At 44.2% G+C, this 22,036-nt stretch overlaps 1 protein-coding gene across 1 annotated transcript in view; it reads right to left on the reverse strand.

The window, feature by feature from the left end:
• WDFY3 (WD repeat and FYVE domain containing 3) overlaps positions 1 to 3,214 on the reverse strand; it is a 238,858-nt gene extending 235,644 nt beyond the window's left edge. The window contains exon 1 of the mRNA XM_045018580.1: positions 3,089 to 3,214. The gene's annotated coding sequence lies outside the window, so the exon portion shown is untranslated. The remainder of the gene's footprint in view (positions 1 to 3,088) is intronic.
• Between the last annotated feature and the right edge of the window lie 18,822 nt (positions 3,215 to 22,036).

The following is a 22,036-nucleotide window of genomic DNA, read 5'->3' on the forward strand; positions in this document are numbered from 1 at the left end:
CCCTGGCTATTTAAATACAGTATTCAGGACTAGTGAAATGAGAAACAAAATTAAAGCAAGCAAGAGTAAGAGAAAATGCTAAGCAGACCTACTGCTTATCTACATTTCTCACTCTTCTAATACGAAGTAGTTTTAAACTACTTTTCCATGTGTTTTTTCTGAAGAAGGATTATTTTTGATTAAGTCAGTGTTGCCATTATTACTTACATTACATTAACACTCCCAATTAGGCATCGGAATTCTGTTGTACTAAAGACTGCACAAGTATGTAATAGAGAGACCCTCACTGCCCTAAAGAGCTTTTGGCAGATAGTTTGTAGATCGCTCGTTTACTCTCCTCCTCAGTATTCTGTCAGTAAGTTACAGAGCAGAACTACACATAGGAGAAGCTGCCAACTACTTTGCAGCCCTCTGTACTACAATTGAAAATAGAGCACAAATCACAGTTAGAATTGAATGAGGCTTCTGGACTGTAAATATTACTTCATCACTGGGAACGAAAAAACAACTAACATGCCAGAACATAACCAATGCCAGGTGGAGAGAAAATCCTGCTTGTATCTGGATCACAAAGGAAGCTCAGTTTGTGTAACATTATGAACCGAACTTCTACTTGGCCCATTATAGCAATAAGCCACTATATGATGTACATCTCAGGTGCATTGCAAGGAACATGGCCAAAGGTTTGTGTCTTCAACCACTACAGCCTACTACTGGATTCCCTAGCATGACTTGATATTGGACTCTGCTGGATAATTTGAAATTCCATGTTATCAAAAACAATGTAATGGAATACATGTAAAAAGTATTGTTTCACAATTAACAGAATTTGATAGAAGCAGGATGATAAAGTATGGGTAACACCTTTCCTGTATACTTTTGGCAATATTTATTGTAAAACTAAACTGAGATTAAAAGTGTATCTTTTGTAATAGAAAGCAGAACATCAAAAGTTACTGGAAAGAACCACCAGAATCATAGGGTACAGGATAGGGAAGAGGCAGTTTAACATGGCCTCCTGTAACTTTCTCTTCCCACCCCCCAACCTCCACTAACTTGAGCTCTAGGGTCAAGAAACTGAACAAATTATTTTGAAGCGAAGCTTGTATTTCAACTTCCTTCAATGAGGGATCACATTTCACAGCAGCCCAGCCACTTTTCTAGTGCTGCTACCAGATTGGAAGATGAAGAGGTGGTTTCTCTTATAAGTCCTTCTATTAGCGTACCTGTCATTCAAAGACTTCCAAGTGAGAACAACTTCACCTCCCAGTGCTATGCAGAACTAATGCACCTGGACCTATTTGAAGTGATCCCTAGACTGAAGAAAGCTGAACAAGGAACTGTTCTAAGGGATACAGTTCCATTTCTTGAGCTAGCAGACCTAGTTTAGATAGTGGCAAGAAAAAAATATCTGAGTAGGGAGGGTGTAACAAGATCCCCGGGGTGCAACCTGGGACTGTGGGACCGCTATGCCCCCAAACTCTCTCCAGCCTGGGCCGTCTATCACAATGCCTTTCTAGTGACAAGCAGCAAACCCCTCCTGGCACTGTTATCACTCAGCACAACTGCATGTGGAGACCCCACACCCTGCTAGATTGCATGAATGCTCCAGAGCCACTTATGAATCACACAGAGAAATGCACCAGAGCCAGATCCCCCCAGCTCCCAGCACTGTGCCTCAGATTATACCATCTTGCACTGCTCAAGATGGACAGTGCAAATTTATTAACCAGTTCATCAGTGGAAAGTGGATATTGGCCAGCCTTTGCAAAACCTGAGCAGATTTGCCATATACTTCATACAAACTCACTGGTAAAGACAAACAGTAAAACAAAATGTATTCACTACAGAAGATAGATTTTAAGTGACTATAAGTGTTAGGCAAAAAGTCAGAGTTATTTACCAAAAGAAATAAAATATAAGCGCATAGTCTAAACTCTCAACCCTATTAGACTGGGCAACAACTAGACTAGGTAGTTTTTCTCACCCTACTGGATAATGCAGTTCATAGTACACAGATTTCACCCTTGAAATCTGGGCCAGTCCCCTCAGTTGAAGTCTTCAGAGTGTCCTTGTTGCTTGCAGCATAGGTGAGGGCAGCAGAAAGATGAAGCCTGGGCCCCCTGTGTTCAGTTTTATACCCCCAGTCCATGTGCTTGTAGAACACAGCATGTCCAGGCATGTCTGGGGGGCATTGCTGAGTTTCCAGGCAAAGCTGAGCAATTCCCCTGGTGTGCCCCTCTTGCTGGACAATGGCTGTTGATGGGTTGTTTGACATCCCTCCTGGGTGTTGCCTACTTTCCTTGCTGTTGCCTCTGGAAAGCTAATATCTGGCTGATTCCCCAACTTACAGCATGTTTTAGTGACATCCATACAACATAATTCTCATAACTTCGTATGAATTAATGATATACATATATGGATAGAGAATTACTTTCAGCAGATCATAACCTTTCCCCTGATACCTTACAAGGCATGCTTTATATGCAATATCACAGTTATATAAAAATGAGGAAAATGGGGGTTACAAGATGCTCCCCCGAAGTATAGAATGTCAGAGAGGGTTATAGACTTTGGCTACTTTTGCAACTACATAGAAATTTAAATACATATTTTTAAAATGACAGACTCACACAATACTCAATCCAGGTTGATTTCAGAATATGCCTTTGTTTTACTCAATAATTCTGCATTCTCCTTCATAAGTAAAACACTTTAAAAAAGCAACAAGCCTACAAAGCCCCGGGGTTGGAGTACTATATATTTTTAATGTGGGCAACATTAGAAAAACCGCATCACACAAAAAGCTAAAAATACTATTCACCACCACCACCACACATGTACCACATTAGTAAAAACCAGGGGAAACAGAGGAACCTTATACTGGTCCCCCATGAGAGACAGAGTTCTCTGGTACTAGCGCACTATGAATGAAATCATATTCCAGAGCAGAAAACCCTTTGCAAATAATATCTTGCTTAAAACCTCCAGCAATATAAATCTAGGAATAAGTGACAGGCATAGACATAAAGCAGGACAACTTATGCCTGTGCAGGCCTCAAACTATAAGAAGGCCAAGTCAACTCACCTTGATATGTATCCAAAGCAAATAAGCCAGTCTTCAGAGAACTGGTGCAGCAGATTCCACAAAGCTAAAACGCTCAAGAAGGAAAGCAGCCAAACTTAGAACCAGTCCTCAAGTTGTCACCAAGGGTAGTCCCCATTCAAGCTGTTCACAAAAGGTATGGATGACCACTGAAAGGCCCAGAAACACAAATCACCTTATTAGATGTAATTGAAAAAAAAAATTGCTTCTTGCCATCAGAGAACCTGGGAGCCAAAAGCACCCATAAATTATAAATCTCTTAGATGCAACATAGAAGAAACTTCTCGGGGGGACAGAGTGACAAACACGCAACTCTTGGAATCCCGCATTAGACTTTGGGACAGAAAGACAACTGTTCAATATCAACTACTGGGATCTTTCTAAGGCAAAAGAATGGACTAAAGAAGAGTGATTTCATCTACCCCAGTCAAGGTTTGCAGGTGAGACAAGATACTGTGGAAAATGTTATCACAGGCCTCTGATCAACCTAAAAAGAATCAGCCTGACCTTTATCCAATCTAGGAGGAAACCAAACAACCAACAAGACTAGTGCAGTCTCCGCAATTAACACAGTCAAAAGAAATCATCACGAAAAAGGATCAAGGGAGCCCAACTATTTACTCAGCACTATCCTGAGCATTAATTACTTCCCAAATTAAATTTGCATATAAGAACTAGATTTGTAAAATAAGATTTCTTGACAACCCCAGCATGGTATTAAATATCTAAAAATAAAGTCTTCCAAAATGTACAAATGTCAAACTCTTTATAAGTTTTCTGAAGAATATTTTGTATGTATTGCATTTGATCCCTGACGTGCAAAAATCATTATCTGTAATATAATACTCTAGAGCAGGGGTCTCAAACATGCGGCCCGCGGGCTGCATGCGGCCCGCGGAGCTCTTCCCTGCGGCCCGCGGAGCTCCCCAGGGGAGCTCCGCAGGGGCCCCCAAGAGAAAAGCGGAGGCTCCTGCCTCCGCCCCTCTCCTGGAGCCTCGGCGCATAGAGCGCCGAGTCTCCGTCCGAGCGCCTGAGCCCCGCCCCGATCCGAGCCGCGTGGTGAGGGGGCGGGGCTGGGAGCTCTGGGCTGAGCGCTGCGCTCGGCGTGGAGCTCCCAGCCCCGCCCCCTCACCACGCGGCTCTGAGCGGGACGAAGCTCAGGCCTCGCCGGAGACGCGCTCGGGTAAGGGGGTGGGGGAAAAGCGGGACCCGCCGGGCCCGGGCCGTGGCGGGGGGGAAGGGAAGCGAGACCCGCCGGGCCCGGGCCGGGCCGGGGGGTGGGGGCGGGAAGCGGGACCCGCCGGGGCCGGGCCGGGGGAAGGGAAGCGAGCCCCGCCGGGGCCGGGCCGGGGGGGGGAAGGGAAGCGGGACCCGCCGGGGCCGGGCCGGGGGAAGGGAAGCGAGACCCGCCGGGGCCGGGCCGGGGGGAGGGAAGCGGGACCCGCCGGGGCCGGGCCGGGCCGGGCCGGGGGGGGCAGCGAGACCCGCCGGGGCCGGGCCGGGCCGGGCCGGGCCGGGCCGGGGGAAGGGAAGCGAGACCCGCCGGGGCCGGGCCGGGGGAAGGGAAGCGAGACCCGCCCGGGCCGGGCCGGGGGAAGGGAAGCGGGACCCGCCGGGGCCGGGCTGGGGGGGGGGAAGGGAAGCGAGACCCGCCGGGGCTGGGCCGGGGGGCATGGGCGGCAGGTTATATACTTGTGTGGGGCCCGGGCCCCAGCAATATTCAGGGCTGGGCGCCCTGCTCCAGCAATAGTTGGAGCTGGGTCTCTTCCCGCCCCCCCCCCCCAGTCCTGCCTGGATCGGCCCCGGCCACCGCAGGTCTCCCCCCGCCGCCGCGACCCTGCCTGGAGCAGGTCCCAGCCTCCGCCTGCCACCCCCCCTCCGCGTGTCCCCCCCCCCTCCGCCGCGTTGTGTTGCGTCCCTGCCTGACAGAACGCAGCGCGCCTCTCCCCTGCCTGCTGCCCGGAGGGCTCCCAGCAGATTTGCTGTCTGCTGCCGCAGGGTCCTAGTGCCTGCCCTCCGCCAGTACTGGCAAGGCAGGCTGCCCTTACCCTGAGCCTCTCCAACCCCAAACCCTCAGCCCCAGCCAGAGCCCTCATTCCCCCCGCACCCTAATCCTCAGCCCCAGCCCTGAGCACCCCCACATCATGAACCCCTCATCCCCCTGCACCCTAATCCTCAGCCCCAGCCAGAGCCCTCATCCCCCTGCACCCTAATCCTCAGCCCCAGCCAGAGCCCTCATCCCCCCGCACCCTAATCCTCTGCCCCAGCCCTGAGCACCCCCACATCATGAACCCCTCATCCCCCTGCACCCTAATCCTCAGCCCCAGCCAGAGCCCTCATCCCCCTGCACCCTAATCCTCAGCCCCAGCCAGAGCCCTCATCCCCCCGCACCCTAATCCTCTGCCCCAGCCCTGAGCACCCCCACATCATGAACCCCTCATCCCCCTGCACCCTAATCCTCTGCCCCAGCCCTGAGCGCCCCCACATCATGAACCCCTCATCCACAGCCCTCACCCCACACTCCAAACCTCTTCCCTAGCCCTGAGCCCCCTCGCATCATGAACCCCTCATCCACAGCCCTCACCCCACAGCCCAACCCTCTTCCCTAGCCCTGAGCCCCCTCGCATCATGAACCCCTCATCCACAGCCCTCACCCCACAGCCCAACCCTCTTCCCTAGCCCTGAGCCCCCTCCTGCATCATGTACCCCTCACCCTCAGCCCCACAGCCCTCACCCCTGCACTCCCTCCTATCCCCAAACTCCGTCCCAAAGCCTGCACCCCCACCCCCTGCCGCAGCCTGGAGCCTGCATCGAGCACAGAGCCTGCATCCAGACCCCCTCCCCCACCCAAACTCCCTCCCCGAGCCTTAGGCAGTAAATCTAAGTGCGTGTTTTGTCCTTTGAGTGAGGTGCATTACTGAGTGTATATATTTATTAAAACTGCGCGCGCTTAGGGGAGGAGGTGGAGAAGAGACAGGGCAGGGGCGGGGCCTCATGGAAGGGGTGGATTGGGGGTGGGGCCAGGGGCAGCAAGGGGGCGTGTCAGTGATGCGGCCCTCGGGCCAATGCACTAGTCCTCATGCGGCCCTCGGGGTCATTTGAGTTTGAGACCCCTGCTCTAGAGCCACCCATGAAAGGTCCTCTGTTTCTATTAGGCAAGAAGCACTTGTACACCTCTACCCCGATATAACGTGGTCCTCCATAGCCAAAAAAATCTTACTGGGCTATAGGTGAGACCGCGTTATATCGAACTTGCTTTGGCCCCCCTGTTCCTTGTCCCCTGACTGCCCCCTCCAGAGACCCCCGTCCCTAACCACCCCCAGGACCCCATCCCCTACCCAACCCCCCTGCTCCCTGTCCCCTGACTGCCCCAACCCCTATCCACACACCCCCACCCCCTGACAGGCACTCACTGGCAGCTGTGGGAAGTGGAGCAGCCCAGCCCCAGCCCACTCCACTCCCAGCCCAGCTCCCAGCTGCGGCACTCCACTTCCTGCCACCGGTGAGTGCGGGGAGGTTGGGGAAAGGATGCCTTCCTTACTCACCAGTGGCAGGAAGCAGGCGGAGTGGAGCGGGCTGGGGCTGGGCTGCTCTACTTTAGCCACTGCCGTTGAGTGCGGGGAGGTTGGGGAAAGGACACCCCCCTGTATTCACCTGCAGCAGGAAGCGGAGCGCCACGGCCCCAACCCACTCCACATCGCTGGAGGGGCGGGGAGGTTGGGGAAAGGTCCCGCACTCACCGGCAGAAGCGGAGCAGCCTGGCCCCAGCCTGCTCCAGTCCAGCAGCTCCCAGCCATGACGCTCCGGTTCCCGCCACTCTGCTTCCTGCCACAAATGAGCACGGAGGACGTCCTTTCCCCAACCTCCCCGCACTCACTGGCAGAGGGAAGCGGAGCACCGAAGCTGGGAGCTGACGTGCTGATCTGCCGGAGCGCTACTTTATCGCATTGTATGAGACCCCGTGTTATATCGGGTCACGTTATATCGTGGTAGAGGTGTAGTTGGAATGGACCAATACCTGACAATGTACACAATCACGTCAAAATGTTTTTTGTAAACCAGTCTCTGATCCGAATTTAGGTCATCTCTAAGAAGACATCATTGCAAGGAAACACTGACTGGCACCACCAACCTAATAAATGTGCAGACACACACCACACTATCCAATTTTTTTAAATGAAAGAATCAGATTTAAATTTTACAAGGTGTTTTTTCAGCAGATCAAAAATACATTGGATAATATAAACAAGGGGAACCCAATTTCTTAACGTGAGCATCTATTCGCCAAATACAGACAATCAAATTAGGCATGTAAATTTTATATGACGATTGAGTACCCAAAGGCCAAGTTTTGATAGATAATTAAGATGCCCTTGTTCAAATACTAGGTCTACAATATGCACCCCACTAATTCTTATTTAAAAGTTTAAAAAACAGACTTTACATTTTTTTTACTATTATGAATATGAAGACACTCTCTGAAAATGTAGAATATATTACTTAAATTAAATCAAAAACAAAATAAGAAATAAGAAAAAGCAAGACTTTTGCTTATTTCAGAAAACTAATGCTATGTTCATCCTTTAGCAGTCCATATGGATAAGTACCAGGCCATAGGGAATAGTAAAACCTTGATTATCTGAACCTCAATTAACAGAATCTTTGTTATCTAAGGGTCAGATAATTCCCTGGAGGTTTGACTGATATTCTAGTTTTTCAAGCACTGGAGCACCACTCCTGCAGAACTCTGGAAGGATTTTAACTACTGTATTTGAATTTAAGGGGGTTTTTTTGTTTGTTTATTTTTAATTTACATTTAATGCCAGTTACTACAAAATAAGCAAAAGCTTTGTCCATTCTAGTTAGTTTCCACATAATACTTGGCTAAATGTAGCTATAGCTGCTATGTTCTTATATAATGATATACTCAATATATCACTATGCTAGCTAGCCATTAATTCCAACTGCAATCCTGAACTAATTTTTATTTATCTGAATTTAATTACCAAGTTACAATTTCCTAACAGGAACTGAAAGCTGACCTATATTGGGATGCCACAGGCTACTGGCCGATTGATCTCTTAGGATGTTGTTTTTATTGCCATTTATGACCCCTGCACTGGGTAACATGTCTTAACACCATCCAGACCTCATGGCACACATTCACTGACTTCCCCACTCCTTTTACCAAAAAAGGAAGCTTGAAGTGTGTGGATTCTCCCTCTTACCTCCCATTCTGTTCAGCAGCCTTCACTCTTCCACCTGTCTCTAGATCCCTTTTTGCTCAGTCACCTGAAGCCTTTTACATCTAGATGCACCAAAACTTATTTTCCATTACTGTAACTGAAATATTACAGTGCTGAGAACAAAAGGTTTCTGTGTAATATCTGCAATCCAGTTCTGTATTAAAAGATTAAATACAGTAATAAAGCATCATTGTCACAGTTACAGAACTAACTGCCACTTTGAGGTCTCTGAGGGCACCCCCTCAGTTGTCAGTTCTCATGCCTCTCTTGGAATGGAATTCCACAGTTCTTCCCCACTCTTAGACTATGCCCTACAGCAGGGGTCCCCAACCCCCGGTCCGCGGCCCGGTACCGGGCCGCGGCCTCTTACAAACCGGGCCGCGAACCGACCCAGTGGACCTCCCGCAGGCGTGCCTGCGGGAGGTCTACCCGAGCCGCGGGACGAGCGCTCCCTCCGCAGTCATGCCTGCGGGAGGTCTGCTGCTCCCGGGGCTCCGGTAGACCTCCCGCAGGCATGACTGCGGACGGTTCGCTGGTAGCGCGGCTAAGCTGGACCGCCCGCAGGCACGCCTCCGGGAGGTCCACCGGCTCTGGTTGAGCTGCCGCAGGCATGCCTGCGGGCGGTCCAGCTGAGCCGCGCGTCCAGCGAACCGTCCGCAGTCATGCCTGCGGCAGCTTAACCGGAGCCGGTGGACCTCCCGCAGGCACGCCTGCGGGCGGTCCAGCTGAGCCGCGGGACGAGCGCTCCCTCCGCAGGCATGACCGGTCCCTGGTCCTGAAAAGGTTGGGGACCCCTGCCCTACAGTACCTTGTTTATCAATGGTGCTTACCCAGCAGTTCCAACTGAGTTCTAGCACCTGTAGTTCTTCCCTCCCAGAGTCTCTGACCAGTCAGATACAATAGACAGGCAACATTCTTAAAATCAAAGTATTCTTTATTTTAACAGCAGGAACAAAGCATGAAAACAAAATAATTTTAAACAAATAGTCTACACCAGCACTTCTCAACCCACGGCTCAATTAGCACACAGCTGCGGCCCAGCTCAACTGTGCGCTAAAGGCCGTGGGCTCTGGGTGGCAGGCTGCTGCTAGCCCTGGGCAGCGGACTCCCGGCTCAGGGTCCGGGCGTGGTCCTGAGTCAGGGTCCTGGCTGCTGCTAGCCCTGCATGGTTGGGATTTGGGTCCCAGCGGGGTCCAGGGCTGGGGTCCCTTTCCCCCTGACCACCTCTCCACTCCTGGCCACATTCTGTGAAGGGGTCTCTGGGCAGAGGGCTCTGATCATAGGGGTTTGTGGGGGAGTTGTGGTGGGAGACACTGTGGTTCTCAACCACAATGATAAATAGGTTGAGAACCACTGATCTAACACACATCTATCATAACTAAATGCTCCCCATGGCCTGATGCCAGTGTTGGCAAACCTAACTTTTTCCAGACACCCTTCAAGGGGCCAACATATTAATCAGGCTCCCCCCCCTCCCCCCCGAGTAAGCCCTCAACCTCTCTTGGGGGGGGGGGGAGAGAGAGAGAGAGAGAGAGACTCTTTTTAAACTCCCAGAGACCCTTTATTCGTCTACATTCTCAGGCTTTAGCCTTTTGGACAAAACTAGTTTTGCATATTGGCTAGGGAGAAAGTAAAATCTTCAAAGTTAACAGTTGGACATTGGGTCTTAACCTTCTAGTGTTTGTATAAAAGCATCTTATCTTGCACCTCTTTTTTCTACCCTACTTGTTTTTCTGTAGAGCCCTCAATTAAACCAGACGAATACATTGAACAGTAACCATCCCAATAACTAGGTCAACGTACAGTATTCATAAATTACAGAGCAGGCCCAAAACCAGTCATCTTTTCACTTATCTAAAAAAAATTAGCAAAATATAACGACTCTCTTCCCCTATCCGTCCTCTGGCATGGCTTTGTGGTCTATCCATGCTGATCATCAGTGTTATGCAAAGTACTGAGAATTTTGTAACTCTCTTTTTGATCCAAGGAAAAAGAAGCAGACAAAGTACTGCAGTGCAAGTCCCAAGTGATGAGCGAGGAAGTATCTTGCATTATTCAGCTACAACTTCTATAGTGAATAAAAGTTATCTACCAATAAGAATCCCAGCTACATGCTGCTGCTCCTTCAGAAATTAACAGCCACAACACTTTCATAAACTCAAGGAGTTGGAAAAAGGGGGATCTTCAGACATCTGTAGTTTGTGGCAAGAACAACTCCAATAAAGGAGTGGAGAAATGCCCATCTTTTGCACTGTACTGTAGCTTGTCCATTAAGAAACCCCTCTCAGACTTACTGCTAATAATTCTTGATATTGCCACTTAGTTACTCAAACAGAAAAACCCTATATCACTTGTAAAAGCACTGATCTATTTTACACTATGCCCAAAGAGTTCAAAAGCTATTACCGAGAACAATTACATGGAAACTGAACAGATTGTTTTCCAAAACAGGGACTCCAAACCTGAGACCCAAGGTCTCCAAGAGTATACCATAGTGATGACAGACTCACTCCTGAAATAGCAAGTTTGAGAACCTAATAAAAAAAGGAGTGAATCACTTTTGAAAAAGATTTGAAAAGACAAGAGCACCAAACAGTGGATTACACATTCAACAGACCTTTTCATTGCATATCAGACTACTAGGCTACTCTCAGTTGAACAGTATGAGCTACCACATAATACAAGCACGTCTGACATTGCAGCTACAAAGCTGGAAAAAAAAGCAAAGTTAAAACCAAAAACTGCATCACACTACATTCTATGTCTATATTTACACACTCACATACATATACATCAAATCATATGGGTAGTGATATGTACATGCAATTATCTTGTCTACAATTTTATTAAGCAGAGGTTCATTCATACTATATTCATTCATATAGTATGTGGATTTTAACGTGAAGCTCAGTCAAAACACAAATCTATTTAAAAAGCAGAGCTCAAACAAAGCTGGTATTAATCAATATGGTATTCTGGCATATTTCTCCAACAAGACATAGCACTATTCTCTTTTCTTCTTAGGTTGCCTCTCTTCTCTTTCTAGATTTGTGCTACTGTCACAGCAGTTTTGGCCCAGGGATTTAAAAGGCAGATGCTTCACTGAGAAGGTAATGAAGTCCCACAAATCAACACTTAAACAGCCCCTATGCTTTTGGAACACACTCCTGAGCAATCATGGCTGCTGGTTCATGCTCTGAAGCAAGATCTGCCCCAAAGCACAGGCAGCTTAACATACAGAATGAGGACATTAAAAGAGAGTGATGGACAGAGGCTGGGGAAAGCAATTACAGAGGAAGAGCTGAGAAAATGAGGACAAAAAGGAGGAAAAAAGGTAATATGGAGATTAAAAACAACATGAATATGGGAAATGAAAGGAGAAAATGGAGAATTAGTAAGAGCAATACAAGAATCTGAGGTAGTACATTTTTATTTAAAAGTATTTTGTCTCAAATTGTATTGCTGTTTCCTGGCAGAAAAGGAGCCAAATTCTGGTCAGCACAGGGTTGGGCAAATGAGAACTTGATTTTTTTGCATTCAAACACCATGTAAACAGAGGACAAACCCCAACTGTTTGAATTACTTTTTTCCCTTCACTGAGTAAGAGTACACAAGCTCTGAGAAGAAACACAAAAGCACTAGTTTCAGCTAAAGACAGCCTTCCTTTGACATAGTGTCCACTAAAAGAAGCATGTGATTCCTACCTTTTCTTTGTGCTAATAAAGTCAATTGTTATATTTTTCAAGACATAATGTCAGTGCTAATGAAAAGGTCCAATACAGACAGCACTGGAAGTTTAAGTTCCCCACTTTTCCTTGCCTAATTCCAGTAATTTCACCCTCCCCACTCCTTAGCTGAAGCAAGCAAGCTTTCACCTCTTCTTCCCCATACCTTCTGGAGAGGGGAGGCAGGTTAAGGAGGAAAGATACAATCTCTAGTCTACTGTGATGTTTACAATATGATGATGAAATGATGTATTTTCTGAATGCCTCTGTGTGAATGCAGAATCCACCATTTGCTGACAAGGCTTCTAGCATGTATCCAGCAGACTAGGGACATGGAGAGTCATTAAACTTGATGACCATGCTCTCCACCAAACAATCGATTTGCTAAGGCTGGTGCCTCAGTTGGGAAGTCAGTTTGACCAAGTGTCTAAACAGGAGATGGTGAAGTGGAATAAATGGAGATTTCCAACACATACCAAAGAGACCGACCCAGGGTTTTAAAAAGGTGTCATGTTGGTTTTAGGAGGGACAGGAAGCCATGGACAGGAGAAGGAAAGAGACAGGCATGTTTTCATAGCAAGAGAGTTTAGCTGTGGGATCAAGCAAGGTCAAAGCAAGAGGACGGGGAGAGAGGGGCTTCATGATTCAGAAGACAAGCCATATACTACAGAAGAAGGATCCTGGACACCCTTAGAGAACTTTGATCCCAATCCAAAGAATGTGCCAAAGTGGGGCAGAGGAAACTAAGGCAGGGAAATGCATGTAGGGTTTATCATTTTTGTCTAGAGAGGGGTGTATTTCTCATGCTACTAAGTAAAGAGCAATAGTGTTTTAGAAGTCTGTGTGTGTGTTATGTGTTACACCAAACATGCCCCTGAAAGGGGTAAACTGTATGCCCAGAGCACAAGTACCCATTCAGCTGGAGTTTGACAGAGAGGATACATTTAAGTTATGGGAGAGTCTGAGGAGTCAGCACTAGGACCAATGGCTAGGCAGTTGGACCACAGGGGTGCTAGATGGAGGATCTTCACCCCATGAGTGCAAGCCCTGGGAGGGAGTTTGGGTGCAGGATGGGGCTCTGGACTGAGGCAGAGTGTTGGCCTCCAGGACGGGGTGCAGGGTGCTGGCAGGGGGCACTTGGCTCCGCGTGCTGCCCCTCTGTCAGCACTGCCCCCTCAGCTCCTATTGGCCACAGTTCGCCGTTGCCAGCCAATGGGAGCTGCAGGGGCGGTGCTTGCAGGCAGGAGCAGCACACTGAGACTCCTGCCCCCCACCCGGGCCACTTCCGGGAGCAGCGTGGGGTTGGGGCAGGCAGGCAGCAAGACTAGCGGCCTCCCCACTACACCACTAGAGGTCACGATCAACTGGGAGAGTCCCCAGGATCAACCAGTCGATCGCGATTGACCGGTTGGTGACTACTGGACTAAAAGGATCCCTTCATCACTGCGACTGATGAAGGATTTTAGTCAGTCACTTGGGGGACAACACACCAGCAATGCATTACATGCTAACCAATTTTATGTAATAAACTTTGCTAGTCTGCTATAAACCGCTCCCTCCACCCCATAATCACAACCCACTTCCCTAGTCAACTTTCCCCCTTCCCCTGCCCCTCTCTCCCCACCCCCCGGGAGATTTTCTTTTATTTCTTAACTGAAGGCACCAGCAACGGAAGAATTTACTATCTAATCTTGTCTGTGGCTTTACAAGTAATAAAGCCCTGCAGCATCACTATCGGAAAACGGAATGAACTACAATCAAGACCAGTTATTTTCATACCGCACTGACAGTATTGCAGGGAAATATTGCATAAGAACTGATCACATGGTACATCATCATGCTCCTAGTGAGAGCAGTATCTGAGATAGTAAGCACACTCAAGTCATGTCACAAGAAATCAAATAAATTCTTGCCACCACTTAATTCTTCCCAAAATGCTAGATAAGTTTTAAAAATGAAATTGACCAGCAACATTTATATTGGACCAGTTTTAAATATTTAATGGTCTTTGTTTAAAACAGACACACTACATGTTTGTAATATAAAACTTCTGTCTCTACACAAAACAGTAACAAAGCTCCTTGGTCAGGGTTATGTTCATCAGATCTCAAGGTATGCAAGCCTTAGCTTTTATTTATTTATATATATATATATATATATGTATATGTTTGTGTGTGTATATATACACACACACACACACAACATGGTTTTGGTTTAATAAAAGTACACCCTTACAGATTCTATGAAGGCAATAATATCTGTCTTATTGGCAATGTCAACTGTAAATGTAGTAAATTGACATTGGAGAGTTGGTGTTTGTCTGTTTATAAAGGGAGAAAAAATTCTTCATAACAGACACAGAAATTGTTTGGGTGGCCGTGAATAAACAAGTGCAACACTATAATCTATATGAAATGCAAGGTACCAGAATAATTACATTTGCTAACTGCATTTTACACAAACAGAGAGGATTATGAAATCAGAACAATACAGAAAAGCAGTAAATTCATCTTCTTGAGCTATGGGCATTTTATATTCAGTTGCAGAAAAACGTTACAAAGATAATTTATAGCTATATGCTTTCCACTTTGAAACCTGTTAACAGATTTTTCTATTGTAATTCATATTTGTCATGAAGGTCTTTTGTTTAGTTAGGCCATTTAAATTAGAAACATGTCAGTCTCAATCACCTGAACAGCAATGTTTTCCTTTCTCTATAGAGGGACATTAGTCAGTCTGAAAAAACTAAAGCTTTCTTTAAAAAAACCTAATAGAACAAACTTTAAATAGTATATCCTGACTGTTCTAAATTCTTGTTTAGAAAAATGTGTAAGAGTTTCCTGCTCCCCACTGCTGTTTAGGAGAACTGGCCCGGGGGGAGGGGAGTGGGGGACTGGCAGTAACTAACACATTCATAGACTTTAAGGTCAGAATGGACCATAATGATCATCTAGTCTGACCTGCACATCGCAGGCCACAGAACCTCACCCACCCACTCCTGTAATAGACCCCTAACCTCTGGCTGAGTTACTGAAGTCCCCAAAACATGATTTAAGGACTTCAAATTACAGAAAGTCAACCATTTACATTAGTTTAAACCTACAAGTGATCTGTGCCCCATGCTACAGAGGAAAGTGAGAAACCCCAGCATCTCTGCCAATCTGACCTGAGGGAAAATTCCTTTCTGACCCCAAATATGGCAATTAATTAGACCCTGAAAATGCAGGCAAGACTCACCAGCCAGACACGTGGGAAAGAATTCTCTACAGTAACTCAATGCTCCCCGTCTAATGTCCAGTCACTGGCCGTTGGAGATATTTGCTGCTAGCAGTCACAGATCGGCTACACACCTTTGTAGGCGGTTTCATCATACTCTCCCCTCCAAAAACTTATCAAGGTCAGTCTTGAAGCCAGTTAGGCTTTTTTGCCATTACTCCCCTTCGAAGGCCATTCCAGAATTTCACTCCTCTGATGGATAGAAACTAGGGCTGTCAAGCAATTAATTTTTTTAATCACGATTAATCGCACTGCTAAATAATAGAATACCGTTTATTTAAATATTTTTGGATGTTTTCCACATTTCCAAATATATTGATTTCAATTACAACACAAAACAACAAGTATACAGTGCTCACTTTATTTTTTATTACAAATATTTGCACTGTAAAAAACAATAGTATTTTTCAATTCACCTAATACAAGTACTGTAGTGCAATCTCTTTATCATGAAAGTTGAACTTACAAATGTAGAATTATGTACCAAAAAAACGGCATTAAAAATAAAAATAAAACTATGTAAAACTTTAGAGCCTACAAGTCCACTCAGTTCTACTTCTGCCAATTGCTCAGACAAACAAGTTTGGTTACAATTTGCATGAGATAATGCTGCCCGCTTCTTGTTTACATCATCTGAAAGTGAGAACAGGCATTCACATGGCACTGTTGTAGCTGGCATCGCAAAATTTTTACGTGCCGGATGCGCTAAAGATTCCTTCATGCTTCAACCACCAGTCCAGAGGACAAGTGTCCATGCTGACTATGGGTTCTGCTCGATAACGATCCAACGCAGAGCGGACTGACGCACATTCATTTTCATCATCTGAGTCAGATGCCACCAGCAGCAGGTTGATTATCTTTTTTGGTGGCTTGAGTTCTGCAGTTTGCACATCGGAATGTTGCTTTTTAAGACTTCTGAAAGCATGCGCCACATCTCATCCTTCTCAGATTTTGGAAAGTCCTTCAGATTCTTAAACCTTGGGTTGAGTGCTGTAGCTATTTTTAGAAATCTCACATTGGTACCTTCTTTGCGTTTTGTCAAATCTGCTGTAAAAGTGTTCTTAAAACGAACAACATGTGCTGGGTCACCATCCGAGACTGCTACAACATGAAATATATGGCAGAATGCAGGTAAAACAGAACAGGAGACATACAATTCTCCCCCAAGGAGTTCACTCATAAAAAAAATGCGTTAATTAAATTTAACGAGTGTCACCAGCATAGAAGCATGTCCTCTGCAATGGTGGCCGAAGCATGAAGGGGCCTACTAATGTTTAGCGTATCTGGCACGTAAATACTTTGCAATGCTGGCTACAAAAGTGCCATGCAAATGCCCGTTCTCACTTTCTGGTGACAGTGTAAATAAGAAGTGGGCAGCATTATCTCCCATAAATGTAAACAAACTTGTGTGTCTTAACGATTGGCTCAACAAGAAGTAGGACTGAGTGGAATTACAGACTCTGAAGTTTTACATTGTTTTGTAAATTGAACTTTCATGACAAAGATTATACTACAGTACTTGTATGAAGTGAACTGAAAAATACAATTTCTATTATCACATATATTATTTTTTATTACAAATATTTGCAATAAAAAACACACACTGATTTCAATTACAACACAGAATATAAAAAGTTAGAAAAACAGCCTAAATATTTAATAAATTTCAATTGGTATTCTATTGTTTAATCACAGTGTGATTAAAACTGTGATTAATCACGATTAATTTTTTTTAGTTAATTGCATGTGTTACCTGCGATCAATCAATAGCCCTAGTAGAAATCTTCATCTAATTTCAAGCCTGAACTTGTTGATGGCCAGTTTATATCCATTTGTTCTCTTGTCCACATTAGCGCTTAACTTAATTAATTCCTCTCCCTCCCTGGTATTTATCCCTCTGATGTATTGATAGAGAAAGCAATCATATCACCTCTCAGTGTTCTTTTGGTTAGGCTAAACAAGGTAAGCTCTTTGAATCTCTTCTAATACGGTAGGTTTTCCATTTCTCTGATCATCCTAATAGCCCTTCTCTGCACCTGTTCCAGGTTGAATTCATCTTTCTTCAACACAGAAGACCAGAACTGCACACAGTATTCCAGATGAGGTCTCAACAGTCCCTTCTATAACAATACCAACACTTTCCTGTCTCTACTACATATACCTTGCCTGATGCATCCTAGGACTGAATTAGCCTTTTTCATGGCTGCATCACAGCCTCTCAGTCATCCTACGATCAACCAATAAACACAGGTCTCTCTCCTCCTCTGTCACTTCCAACTGATAAGTCCCCAGCTTATAGCAACAATGCTTGTTATCTAACCTTACAATTAGCACTATTATATTTCATTCCATTTCTATTGCTCCAGGTTTCAAGACTGCCCAGATTTTCATGTATATTCCGGTCCTCCTCCGTATTGGCAATACCTCCCAACTTTGTGTCATCTGCAAATTTTATTTGCACACTTCTACTTTCTTTGCCAGTCACTAACAAAAATGTCGAACAAGATTGGTCCCAAGACCGATCCCTGAGGATCTCCACTAGTAACCTCCCTCCAGCCTGTGAGTGCAACTTTCAGTATGAGCTGTTGTAATCTTCCCTTTAACCAGTTCCTTATCCACCTTTCAATTCTCAAATTGAAGAAGATGGGGATTAATATAACTAATAATTTCCCACGTGGACCTGTAACAAATGTCTTACTGAAATCCACTCAAGTCCATCCCTCCTTGGCCTTCTCTTTTTTCCCACACTCCTGCCTGGAAGAGAGTATGTATCATCAACTAAACTTTTAAACTAGATTGATTTTTTCCCTTAACCGCTTTCATTTTTAGCAAGATTATGGATTTTTACAATCGGAACATTTTACAGTAGGAACATTTTCAAAGGAACATGTGATTTTCAAGTTGACAGCACTCCTTTAAGCTCTAGAAGGATGGAGCATGCTGCCTCACTTGTATACAGCCCAGTCACTGCTTTAAATCAAGAGCATTCAAAGCCAAACGTTAGTCTTTTCAGTCTGAACTATAACAACAAAGTGGGCAAAAATTCTATGATTTCCATTAACAGGGATTTTAATTCTGAAAGCCTGTAGGAGCTAAGAACCAACCCATGTTCAGATACATGGAACACCGCTGAAAAAGACAATATGCCACACACACAGAGTTTATTTTCCTCTAACCATTTTCAGGGACTAAGTAAATGCTGTCTTCATTTCAATTATTATTGCTCTCTGCACTTGCAAAAAAAAAAATTATATATATATATATATATATAATATCAGTTAAATATTCCTTCCCATGCCTCTCCTTATCTATTGGCTACCACTGAGAATTAACTTCTATGTGTCTGGAAGTCTCCCTTGTAATAAGATTAGCTTTACAAAAAATATCACTGAAAATTAACTAACTTATTTAAATAGCACTTAATAGGAAAGAAGTTCAAAACTAATCAAATTAATCAGAACGCTCCAAAATTATTGAATAAGTTTATTACAGCTAGTCTTCCCATCACCATAGCGCATTGGTACCAATGCTTCTCTACCGTAACCCACCTGAACTATACATAATATAGTGGATTCCAATTACCACATTGCAGTTCCTTTAATATAAAAAAAATCATCAATAATGGATCTCAACAGTACACAATTATTATAGGATAACACTTCTGATAGTCACCACCCTCTTCATGTAATATTTCCTGTTATATTTTTACACTGGGCTGCTTTCACCCTCTTCATATCACCCAGAGCCTTAGGATAAGAAAACAAGTTTTCTTTTTTAAAAACAAAAACATCCAAGAGAAAGATCTCTACCATGTTATCCAAAGATAGTTTACTACCAGAAAGTGTTTTTCCATCATCAGACTAATGGAGGCGGAGGAAAGGACACAACACTAGGAAAAAGTCATCATGTTTTCAAAAAGATGTTCTCTTTTCTACAGTAGCCAAGAAAGAGCTTCCTTCAAAATTGCTCAGTTACAAAGATAACTACTGACCATTCTGAAACTCAGTAATTAGATAATTGAATGTCTAGGTTACTTCTCAGTAGTCAAGTTCCTCAAAGAGATCCAGGACACTGAAGTTACATGAGCTATGTTTATGCATGAGAAGTGAGTTTAAAAAAAAATAAATCCCAAAACACCAACAGTTAAATCCTATCCAAGGATCCCATCACTTGATTCAACCTTATCAGAGTGCAGGAACGACATCTATGTAAGTGGAGAGACACAGGCCTCATTCCTGTATGGGCAAAGAGTAACCATTCCAGAAACAGCTGAGTACTAGCCCTAGTTAGAGGACTGTTTAAATCAAACAAAACATCTGACCTACCTTTTGAGTCCAAACCCGTGGTGGGCTGCGTACAGCCCATGGGCCGCAAGTTGCCCAACACTGGTTCAAACCAACATGGAGTTAAACACTGAACTCCATGTGCCTGCTCTAGAAGTATTAGTTATAGACACCTGGCAGACGCATAATAAGCAAAGTAACCTTCCGACATGAAGATTTTAGTGTCCTTCTAGCAGGTCGCAGAGTGTTCAGTTATCCACACAAAGAGAAAATGTCTCCGGATAGTTCTTCCTTGACACTAATCATCCAGTTATAAAAGGACAAAGGAATTTTCAAAGCCCTTCTTGTTGTATTAACGTGATTGGCAAGAGCCCATTTCACATCACAGTTATAGAAATCTCTCCCCTCATTCTCCAAAAGAAATCAGAGGTGGCAACATAAAATAAAATAAAAATAAAATAAAATACTGCCTGGTTCAAATGAAATTCTGAGATTATTTTAGGAAGAAATCTGAGAGTAGTGCCAGGGACTACCTCTTTTTTTTAAAAAGTAAGAATGGATGAATGGATGACAGCTTTGAGCTCATCAATTCTCAGGGTGAAGCTACAGTCATCAGAAAAGCATTCATTTAAGGTAGCATTTCTCAAAGTGTGGAGCATGGCTTCCTGTGCAATGTGAAAAACTAGCCAGTGGCAAAGGAGAGAGGAGGCAGGCTCTCTCAGTGCTCCGTCATCTTTTTCTTATTGTTATTAATAACTATTAATACTAATTATTTATGGCTGCAAAGAAAACATTCCAATCGTAACCAATACATTATCTACCAAAGTTTGCAGTGCCAGAAACAATAGCTCTGAGGTGTGAACTGCACCTTTCATTTCAGGGAATGATAACTCAGATGCCAATTAAGTGAAAGATTCATCCTTCAGAGATAGATTCATTGAAACCCAATTGTGAGATTGAGATAAGAAACATGCAAAACAGAAATGACAAGTCCACAGCAGTAACATTAGCTTGAATATCAATAATACGAGGGCTTGGAAGGATTGAATTTTTAATCAGTGAATGTCAGTAGACGGCGATTTCAGCGTATCACACAAACCCATGAAAACATATTTCCATCAATAATATTCAAAATAAACTGATAGTTCAGCAAAAGAAAAATGCTGCTTGAGAACTTAGAGTTGATTTAAGGCTATGTACTTTGTATATTTTGACATATGAGGTCGACAATTTACATTTAACTGTTAAATCTTTCTAATTTTTTGAGTCTCAACATCTACTGTTATTAAATAATTATCTGAGTCCCCCTGCAACTTTGTGCAACTGTGAAAATGTAAATCAAAATAATAAAAATCCTTAAAAATAAATATTGGTATTATCAATTGAAATTATAACAAAAATTAAATTCTGCAAAGCCTAATCATATGCACTCAAGTTTAGATACTAAAGGAAAGGTATCCAACAGGGCGGATTTCTTCTCTCTCTCTCATCTGCATCCCTGGAACAGATTTCACTACTTCTGAAATGAAGGACAGCACTCTCACAAATCCAAAGATGACAGTTTATAACATCTACCTAAATGCTTTCTCCCCCCAGTCAGAGGTGTTGTCAAATAGAATACATCCTTTATGTCCCATCTGAAATGCTTAACATAGCACACTAACAAACCCAATCTTGGTGGCTGTACATGCTTGGTCACTGACTTATTTCCAGATGTGGATCATTAAGCATAAAGCAACTAGAGCCAATTTATGGCTCTTAGTTTAATCACATTTATGTGGAAACACTAAACATGTGACAAATAAGACAGCATGCTGAGACTTATAAAAAAATAATAAATATACACTGACATTTTTAATACAGTATATTGTATATGCTAGAGTGCAGCTATCTGTACATGAATAGTACTGCTGCAGTGTTATGGACCTCAGTCACTTCTCTAGTATCATACAGGCAGATGCTTAGATGAGATATCAAAAGAGTCTGCCTGCACTGGTTTCAAAACGCATTGGAAACTGTACGATTTGAAGTTATTGAATAGCATGGCATAGGACAGGAAATTGAAAATACATCATAGCTAGAATCAAATTTACAGTTTCTATAGTACACTGATTAGCTCTACTACAACACAGAATCCATAAGATCATTCAGATATGACAGCATCAGATTTACAATCGGTGCATTTTACATAAAGTAGTACTGTACTTTCATTTGGCTTCTAGCTATTACAATTGTTTTTAATAAAGCACATTCCAACTCAACATTAGTTAGTTTTCACCCTGTCTGGACAGCATAGAAGCCACCAAACAGGTTATGCACCTCCATGATGTTCTATTCTGAATCAAATCTTAAACATTATAAGGAAGAAATCTTGTAAGGGACAGGTGTCTTCCAAGTGGT

Source organism: Mauremys mutica, chromosome 5 (assembly GCF_020497125.1).
Source record: "Mauremys mutica isolate MM-2020 ecotype Southern chromosome 5, ASM2049712v1, whole genome shotgun sequence".
Classification (NCBI taxonomy): Eukaryota; Metazoa; Chordata; order Testudines; family Geoemydidae; genus Mauremys; species Mauremys mutica.